Raw genomic sequence first — 10,486 nt, 5'->3', positions numbered from 1 at the left:
GGGCAGATTTGTCAACATGTCTTCAGGAGATTTTATTATCAATTTAATACATTTAGTCTGATCAGTAGAACAATTCTCATTCTTAACAATGGGCTAAAAATAAAGGGTATTTAGTGTGATTGTCAGCAAAAACACTACTGTTATTCCACACATTTACAGTATGTTATTATTCAGCATACCACCCTGCATACCACTACTGGCTTGCTTCTGAAGCTAAGCAGGGTTGGTCCTGGTCAGTCCCTGGATGGGAGACCAGATGCTGCTGGAAGTGGTGTTGGAGGGCCAGTAGGAGGCACTCTTTCCTCTGGTCTAAAAAATATCCCAATGCCCCAGGGCAGTGATTGGGGACACTGCCCTGTGTAGGGTGCCGTCTTTCGGATGGGACGTTAAACGGGTGTCCTGACTCTCTGAGGTCATTAAAGATCCCATGGCACTTATCGTAAGAGCAGGGGTGTTAACCCCGGTGTCCTGGCTAAATTCCCAATCTGGCCCTCAAACCATCATGGTCACCTAATAATCCCCAGTTTACAATTGGCTCATTCATCCCCCTCCTCTCCCCTGTAACTATTCCCCAGGTCGTTGCTGCAAATGAGAATGTGTTCTCAGTCAACTTACCTGGTAAAATAACGGTAAATAAATAAATTCCACGTCTTCCCAATTTTGCCAGTGAAATCGCATATTTCAAATCTGATATGCCTACTTGTGTCTTTGAAAATTATTTATATGAGGCTATGTATTTTTGCAGCCTTTCATGGACACTTTTTAATAAGTCCTACAAATAAGCATTGGATATTAAATGCTCCAGGCCTCAAATATACTGTTTGACATTTTAGCATTGTGCACATGCTAGGTAGAGATTGTAAGGGGGACTCAAAACTCATAAACACATAGCATTTTGTCTATGAAGAGTAAGATGATGGCAAGGATTTTCAACTAGTAGGCATAAACCACCTGAATATTGATAATCATGCCATTTTTCTTCAAGGTTGGGTTGTTAAAACAAGAACATCTTCAAACACCCAGCACTTGGGAAACGTAGATCAGGGGTGGCCAACCCTCCTGGAGGGGAAGCAGGATTTTCTTCCAGCACTATTTTAAAGAGATACAGTAGTTCACCAAAATTACAAAATACAAAATGTTTGTATCCTTACTTTGAAAGCAGTCTATGGACAAGGAGACTACAATCTATTATTTGGATTCCCAGTGCCGTAAACCATTAAGATTTGTATTTCCTGTGCAGAGCATTGGTGTAGTGCAGGGGTGTCAAAATCCTTCCATGCAGGGCCTAGTGTCTGCAGATTTTTGTTTTTTCCTTTCAATTAAGACCTAGACAACCAGGTGAGGGGAGTTCTTTACTAATTAGTGACCGTAACCCATCAGTCAAGTACATGCGAAAATAAGTTTGACACGTGGTATAGTGGTAACATTGCCAGCACGTGTCACATACAGCTTTACACATACACATCATACACATTCCCACTGGTACTCCCATTTCCCTGTCTCCCCATCTAACTTCATTACTGTCTGTATAAAGTGTCAAACCACCTAAAACTTCAAATCTCATCCCCCAAAAATCGCAAAGTAACAAAGTCGTCAAATTTTGAGTGTCCCTTTAATGTTCAAAGCATTCTGAGTACACCTGACCTGTGTTTTATTTTTTTACCCTGGTCATATGCCTAAGCCATGTCAAAATACGTAAAATTGAAGGAAATTAGCTTTAAAACAGCAACATTTTCCTGGAGGAGGACACCTCGACCCCACTCGAGGCATGGCTGTATTCGAATACCCCTACTAACATACCGTATGCTACATAGTTAATGAGTATATACTACATACTATTAGTTAATTTTAGTATACTGTAAATGAATGGTATCGTTTCAGTTGAGCGTTCTAGAGCTTCGCCTGTCTACTGGAAGTTGATGCTGTTGCTATGCAACCTCTTGCTTGCTTGTTAGCATAACAAATGACTAGCTAAACATTTTATGATTCTGGGTGTGTTCGTAAATTCAATCTGGAGTGCCTGAGTGCGGTATGTGTGTTCGTAAATCCAGAGCATTGTCAGATTGTCCGTTCGTAAATTCAGAGCATTTTGCTCTCGGAGTGTTCAAAGCCCACAATGGACTCTCTGGCCTAGGAGTAGGGTTGATCTGAGCATTTAACGGCAGTCATACACCCAAGCTAACTGGCTAACGTTGGCTAGCTACTTCCAGACACAAATCAGGGAACACCTCACTCAGACCATTTTTCAAAGCGTTGGTGAATCTAACTGTGCTGTTGGCAATAATTTAATTGCGCTTTTTTTTGCGGATGTTTACTGACACCGGCCATATTCAATGGGTGTTGCTCTGAAATCAGAGTAGATAGCCAGAATTAACAATGTCCATTGAAACGCACAACAACTATACCACTTAGCTAAGAATAATGTAAATAATCAAGTCAATCAACGTTGGGTAGTTAGTTAGATAGCAAACAGTTAATATACTGCCTGGCAAGTTTGAGTAGCCAACTAACTTTAGGTAACTAGCTAACATACCGGTACATACTGCTGTAATGCTATGCGGTTCGTAAGGATAGCGTAGCTAGCAAATTGTCAGCCAACATAACGTGTAACGAAAATAGTTTCAAAAGTTATTACTTAATGTCACGCCCTGGCCTTAGTATTCTTTGTTTTCTTTATTATTTTAGTTAGGTCAGTGTGTGACATGGGGAATGTTTGTGTTTTGTCGGTTTTGGGTGTTATATGGTAAAGGGGGTGTTGGGTGTAGTGTATAGGTTTGTGTTGAGTGAATGTGTCTAGCTGTGTCTATGGTTGAGTGTAGGTTCTAGGAAAGTCTATGGTTGCCTGAATTGGGTCTCAATTAGAGACAGCTGGTTATTGTTGTCTCTGATTGGGAGCCATATTTAAGGCAACCATAGGCTTTAGCTGTTTGTGGGGAATTGTCTATGTATGTGTCTATGTTGCATTGTTTTTTGCACTTAGTCATTTATAGCTTCACGTTCGTCTGTTTGTTGTTTTTGTTTCGTTTTGTCATTCTTCTAATAAAGAGAAGATGTACTTTCCACGCGCTGCGCCTTGGTCCTCTCTCAGTCCCTTTGACGATCGTGACAGAATTCCCCAACCAATGCGGGATCAAGCAGCGCGAAAAGCGGCAACAGGAGCAGCGCAAGGAGGAATGGAAATGGGAGCATAATCTGGACTACACTACGTGGGAGAAGATCGACAGGTGGGCGATTGACCCAGGGCGAGTGCCGGAGCCAGCCTGGGATTCTCTGGCTCAGTGTGAGGAGGGATACCGGCGAATGGAGGCAGCACGACGACGCGGTAGGAAGCCTGTGAGTCAGCCCCAAAAAATTCTTGGGGGGGGGGGGGGGGCTTAGAGGTAGTGGGCCGAGGGCATGTAGGAGACCTGCGCCCACTTCCCAGGCTAACAGTGGAGAGCGGGAGTACGGGCGAACACCGTGTTACGCAGTAGAGCGCACGGTGTCTCCTGTACGTGTTCATAGCCCGGTGCGGGTTATTCTACCTCCCCGCACTGATAGGGCTAGATTGGACATTGAGCCAGGTGTCATGAAGCCGGCTCAACGCATCTGGTCTCCAGTGCGTCTCCTCGGGCCGGCATACATGCATCCTGTTGCTGCTCCCCGCATTAGCCCTGAGATGCGTGTCCCCAGCCCGGTACCACCAGTTCCGGCACCACGCACTAGGCCTAATGTGCGTCCCCAGGGTCCAGTATGCCCTGTTCCTTCTCCCCGCACTAGCCTGAAGGTGCGTGTCCTTAGCCCGGTGCCTCCAGTTCCGGCACCACGCACCAGGCCTACAGTGCGCCTATTCCGGCCAGAGCCATCCGTCTCCCCAGCGCCATCTGAGCCATCCGTCTCCCCAGCGCCATCTGAGCCATCCGTCTCCCCAGCGCCATCTGAGCCATCCGTCTCCCCAGCGCCATCTGAGCCATCCGTCTCCCCAGCGCCATCTGAGCCATCCGTCTCCCCAGCGCCATCTGAGCCATCCGTCTGCCCAGTGCCGTCAGAGCCGCCCGTCTGTCCCGAGCCATCAGAGCCGTTAGTCAGTCAGGAGCCGCTAGAGCCATTCGTCAGTCAGGATCTGCCAGAGCCGCCAACCAGACAGGATCTGCCAGAGCCGCCAACCAGACAGGATCTGCCAGAGCCGCCAACCAGACAGGATCTGCCAGAGCCGTCAGCCAGCCATGAGCGTCCAGAGCCGTCAGCCAGCCATGAGCGTCCAGAGCCGTCAGCCAGCCATGAGCAGCCAGATCCGTCAGCCAGCCATGAGCAGCCAGATCCGTCAGCCAGCCATGAGCAGCCAGATCCGTCAGCCAGCCATGAGCAGCCAGATCCGTCAGCCAGCCATGAGCAGCCAGATCCGTCAGCCAGCCATGAGCAGCCAGATACGTCAGCCAGCCATGAGCAGCCAGATACGTAAGCCAGCCATGAGCAGCCAGATCCGTCAGCCAACCATGAGCATCCAGATCCGTCAGCCAACCATGAGCCGTCCAGCCAGGATCCGCCAGAGCCGTCCAGCCAGGATCTGCCAGAGCCGTCATCCAGCCAGGATCCGTCCCTCAGTCCGGAGCTGCCCCTTATCCCGGTGCTGCCCCTTATCCCGGTGCTGCCCCTTAGTCCGGTGCTGCCCCTTAGTCCGGTGCTGCCCCTTAGTCCGGTGCTGCCCCTTAGTCCGGTGCTGCCCCTTAGTCCAGTGGGGTTAAGGTGGAGGGTGGCCATTTGGAGAAGGCTACGAAAGCGGGTAGTGACTATGGTGGGGTGGGGACCACAACCAGTGCCGGAGCCGCCGCCGTGGACGGACGTCCACCCAGACCCTCCCCTAAACTATGTGCTGGTGCGCCCGGAGTTCGCACCTTAAGGGGGGGGTTATGTCACGCCCTGGCCTTAGTATTCTTTGTTTTCTTTATTATTTTAGTTAGTTCAGGGTGTGACATGGGGAATGTTTGTGTTTTGTCGGTTTTGGGTGGTTATATGGTAAAGGCGGTGTTGGGTGTAGTGTATGGGTTTGTGTTGAGTGAATGTGTCTAGCTGTGTCTATTGTTGAGTGTAGGTTCTAGGAAAGTCTATGGTTGCCTGAATTGGGTCTCAATTAGAGACAGCTGGTTATTGTTGTCTCTGATTGGGAGCCATATTTAAGGCAACCATAGGCTTTAGCTGTTTGTGGGGAATTGTCTATGTATGTGTCTATGTTGCATGTTTTTTGCACTTAGTCATTTATAGCTTCACGTTCGTCTGTTTGTTGTTTTTGTTTCGTTTTGTCATTCTTCTAATAAAGAGAAGATGTACTTTCCACGCGCTGCGCCTTGGTCCTCTCTCAGTCCCTTTGACGATCGTGACACTTAATTACATTCCTCAACATTTTCTTAACATTTGACATAATTACTATAGTTAAAGCAATGAATTTGTATCTGACTTTGGCTGCATATTTTCATCCATTTTCTTCAAATCTGAAAACGTTGTGAAGTCATGCCCATTTTCTGAAGAATTACATTATGGGCCCTAAAAGTACGGAAATAGTGTCCACTGAACGTATACTTCGTATTTTGACGAATCTAGTACGAATCTGGGAACTTTTGGCATACTAACTATATCCATACTATGACCAATACGCATACTATATACTCAATTCACGTCACAAATAGTACGGTTAGTTTGAGTATTCGAACACAGAGTCTCACTTTTTTCAAAAGTTGGCAACCCTGTTTTAATGGTAGCCACAATAGATGGGTTACCTCACAACATCACAAAAACGATGTGTGTGTGTCACGCCCTAGCCTTAGTATTCTTTGTTTTCTTTATTATTTTAGTTAGGTCAGGGTGTGACATGGGGAATGTTTGTGTTTTGTCGTTTTGGGTGGTTATATGGTAAAGGTGGTGTTGGGTGTAGTGTATGAGTTTGTGTTGAGTGAATGTGTCTAGGTATGTCTATGGTTGCCTGAGTGGTTCTCAATCAGAGACAGATGTCTTTCATTTGTCTCTGATTGGGAGCCATATTTAAGGCAGCCATGGGCATCATGCATTTGTGGGTAATTGTCTATGTCTAAGTGTTTAGTGTCAGCACTTATGTTTGATTAGCTTCACGGTAGTCTGTTTTGTTGTTTTGTTTAGTTGTATAGTGTTCGTGTCGTTTTCGTCTTCTTTCTTTAATAAAGATGATGTACTTTCCACACGCTGCATTTTGGTCCTCACTCTCTTCGCAAGACGATCGTGACAGAATTACCCACCAATGCGGGATCAAGCAGCGTGATAAGCGGCAACAGGAGCAGCGCAAGGAGGAATGGCAATGGGAGCTTAATCTGGACTACACTACGTGGGAGGAGATCGACAGGTGGGCGATCGACCCAGGGCGAGTGCCGGAGCCCGCCTGGGATTCTCTGGCGCAGTGCGAGGAGGGATACCGGCGAATGGAGGCAGCACGACGACACGGTAGGAAGCCTGTGAGTCAGCCCAAAAAATTTCTTGGGGGGGGGCTTAGAGGTAGTGGGCCGAGGGCAGGTAGGAGACCTGCGCCCACTTCCCAGGCTAACCGTGGAGAGCGGGAGTACAGGCGAACACCGTGTTACGCAGTAGAGCGCACGGTGTCTCCTGTACGTGTTCATAGCCCGGTGCGGGTTATTCCACTTCCCCGCACTGGTAGGGCTAGATTGGGCATTGAGCCAGGTGCCATGAAGCCGGCTCAACACGTCTGGTCTCCAGTGCATCTCCTCGGGCCGGCATACATGGCACCAGCCTTATGCATGGTGTCCCCGGTTCGCCTATATAGCCCGGTGCGGGTTATTCCACCTCCCCGCACTGGTCGGTCGACGGGGATCATTCAACCAGGTAAGGTTGGGCAGGCTCGGTGCTCAAGGGAACCAGTACGCCTGCACGGTCCGGTATTTCCGGCGCCACCTCCCCGCCCCAGTCCAGTTCCACCAGTGCCTACACCACGCAACAGGCTTCCAGTGTGTCTCCAGAGCCCTGTTCCTCCTCCACGCACTCGCCCTATGGTGCGTGTCTCCAGCCCGGTACCACCAATTCCGGCACCACGCACCAAGCCTCCTGTGCGTCTCCAGAGTCCTGTGCATCCTGTTGCTGCTCCCCGCACTAGCCCTGAGATGCGTGTCCCCAGCCTGGTACCACCAGTTCCGGCACCACGCAATAGGCCTAATGTGCGTCCCCAGGGTCCAGTATGCCCTGTTCCTTCTCCCCACACTAGCCTGAAGGTGCGTGTCCTTAGCCCGGTGCCTCCAGTTCCGGCACCACGCACCAGACCTACAGTGCGCCTCATCCGGCCAGAGCCATCCGTCTGCCCAGTGCCATCTGAGCCATCCGTCTCCCCAGCGCCATCTGAGCCATCCGTCTGCCCAGTGCCGTCTGAGCCATCCGTCTGTCCCGAGCCATTAGAGCCGCCCGTCTGTCCCGAGCCGTCAGAGCCGTTAGTCAGTCAGGAGCCGCTAGAGCCATTCGTCAGTCAGGATCTGCCAGAGCCGCCAACCAGACAGGATCTGCCAGAGCCGCCAACCAGACAGGATCTGCCAGAGCCGCCAACCAGACAGGATCTGCCAGAGCCTCCAACCAGAAAGGATCTGCCAGAGCCGCCAACCAGACAGGATCTGCCAGAGCCGCCAGCCAGACAGGACCTGCCAGAGCCGCCAGCCAGCCATGAGCGTCCAGAGCCGTCAGCCAGCCATGAGCGTCCAGAGCCGTCAGCCAGCCATGAGCGTCCAGAGCCGTCAGCCAGCCATGAGTTGGTGTAGTTGGTGAACCAGGCGAGGCAATCATTTGAGAAACCAAGGCTGTTGAGTCTGCCGATAAGAATGTGGGGATTGACAGAGTCAAAAGCCTTGGCCAGGTCGCTGAATACGGCTGCACTGTAATGTCTCTTATCAATGGTGGTTATGATATCGTTTAGGACCTTGAGCGTGGCTGAAGTGCACCCATGACCAGCACGGAAAACAGATTGCATAGTGGAGAAGGTATGGTGGGATGTTAACTTGGCTTTCGAAGACCTTAGAAAGGCAGGATAGGACAGATTTAGGTCTGCAGCAGTTTGGGTCTAGAGTGTCTCGCCCTTTGAAGAGGGGGATGATCGCGGCAGCTTTCCAATCTTTGGGAATCTCAGGCGAAACAAAAGTGAGGTTGAACAGGCTAGTAATAGTGGTTGCAACAATTTTGACATATCATTTTAGAAAGAGAGGGTCCAGATTGTCTAGCCCGGCTGATTTGTAGGGGTCCAGATTTTGCAGCTCTTTCAGATCATCAGCTATCTGGATTTGGGTGAAGGAGAAATGGGGGATGCTTGGGCGAGTTGCTGTGGGGGGTGCCGGGCAGTTGACCGGGGTAGGGGTAGCCAGGTGGAAAGCATGGCCAGCTGTAGAAAATGCTTATTGAAATTCTCAATTATAGTGGATTTATCGGTGGTGACAGTGTTTCCTAGCCTCAGTGCAGTGGGCAGCTGGGAGGAGATGCTCTTATTCTCCATGGACTTTACAGTGTCCCAGAACCTTTTTGAGTTAGTGCTACAGGATGCACATTTCTGTTTGAAAAAGCTAGCCTTAGCTTTCCTAACTGCCTGTGTATATTGGTTCCTAACTTCTCTGAAAAGTTGCATATCGCGGTTTCTATTCGATGCTAATGCACTACGTCACATGATGTTTTTGTGCTGGTCAAGGGCAGTCAGGTCTGGAGTGAACCAAGGGCTATATCTGTTCCTGGTTCTACATTTTTTGAATGGGGCATGCTTATTTAAGATGGTGAGGAAAGCACTTTTAAAGAATAACCAGGCATCCTCTATTGACGGGATGAGGTCAATATCCTTCCAGGATACCCGGGCCAGGTCGATTAGAAAGGCCTGCTCGCTGAAGTGTTTTAGGGAGCGTTTGACAGTGATGAGGGGTGGCCGTTTGACTGCAGACCCATTACAGATACAGGGAATGAGGCAGTGATCGCTGAGATCTTGGTTGATAACAGCAGAGGTGTATTTGGTGGGCAAGTTGGTTAGGATGATATCTATGAGGGTGCCCGTGTTTACGGATTTGGGGTTATACCTGGTAGGTTCATTGAAAATTTGTGTGAGATTGAGGGCATCAAGCTTAGATTGTAGGATCTAATCTCTCTCCAGAGATGTTTGTTCGGGTTCAAATCCAGGTTCTGAATGGGCCACTCAAGGACATTCAGAGACTTGTCCCAAAGCCACTACTGCGTTGTCTTGGCTGTGTTCTTAGGATCATTGTCCTTTTGGAAGGTGAACCTTCACCCCAGTCTGAGGTCCTTGATGCTCTGAAGCAGGCATCAAGGATCTCTCTGTATTTTGCTCCATTCATCTTTTCCTCCATCCTGACTATTCTCCCAGTCCCTGCTGCTGAAAAACAACCCCACCACATGATGCTTCCACCACCATACTTCACCGTAGGGATGGTGCCAGGTTTCCTCCAGGCATGATTGCTTGGCATTCAGGCCAAAGAGTTCAGTCTTGTTTTCAACAGACCAGAGAATCTTGTGTCTCATGGTCTGAGAGTCTTTAGATGCCTTTTGACAAACTCCGGGCGGGCTGTCATGTGCCTTTTACTGAGGAGAGGCTTCCGTCTGGCCACTCTACCATAAAGACCTGATTGGTAGAGTGCTGCAGAGATGGTTGTCCTTCTGCAAGGTTCTCCCATCTCCACAGAGGAACTCTAGAGCTCTGTTAGAGTGACCATCAGGTTATTGGTCACCTCCCTGACCAAGGCCCTTCTCCCCCGATTGCTCAGTTTGTCTGGGCGGCCAGCTCTAGGAAGAGTCTTGGTGGTTCCAAACTTCTTCCATTTAAGTATGATGGAGGCCACTGTGTTCTTGGGGACCTCCAATGCTGCAGACGTTTTTTGGCACCCTTCCCCAGATCTGTGCCTCGACACAATCCTGTCTCGGAGCTCTACGGACAATTCCTTCGACCTCATGGCTTGGTTTTTGCTCTGACATGCACTGTCAACTGTGTGACCTTATATAGACAGGTGTGCCTTTCCAAATCATGTCCACTCATTTTAATTTACCACAGGTGGACTGCAATCAAGTTGTAGAAACATCTCAAGGATGATCAATGGAAACAGGATGCTCCTGAGCTCAATTTTGAGTCTCATAGGAAAGGGTCTGAATACTTAGATAGATAAGGTATTTCTGTTTTGTATTTTTAATATGTGCAAACATTTCTAAAAACCTGTTTTCGCTTTGTAATTATTAAGTCGATTGCTCCAGATTTTTTATATTTAATCCATTTTAGAATAAGGTTGTAACATAACAAAATGTGGAAAAAGTCAAGGGGTCTGAATATTTTCCAAAGGCACTGTATGTGCTTTAATGGTCACCAGTGGCATGAATGCATATGGAAGACCGCAGATAAATGTAACAAGGGTCAGGTGTAACTGGTAGGCCTACATTATATTCACAGTACATGATCCTTGGTTGGCTGAGTGCCAGTGGAATGTTTTTTTGGGGGGACATTCAAGTC

The sequence above is a fragment of the Salvelinus fontinalis genome, chromosome 31 (assembly GCF_029448725.1).
Source record: "Salvelinus fontinalis isolate EN_2023a chromosome 31, ASM2944872v1, whole genome shotgun sequence".
In the NCBI taxonomy this organism is placed as follows: Eukaryota; Metazoa; Chordata; class Actinopteri; order Salmoniformes; family Salmonidae; genus Salvelinus; species Salvelinus fontinalis.
The sequence above is the reverse complement of the archived record's forward strand: the minus strand, read 5'-3'. Positions refer to the sequence as shown.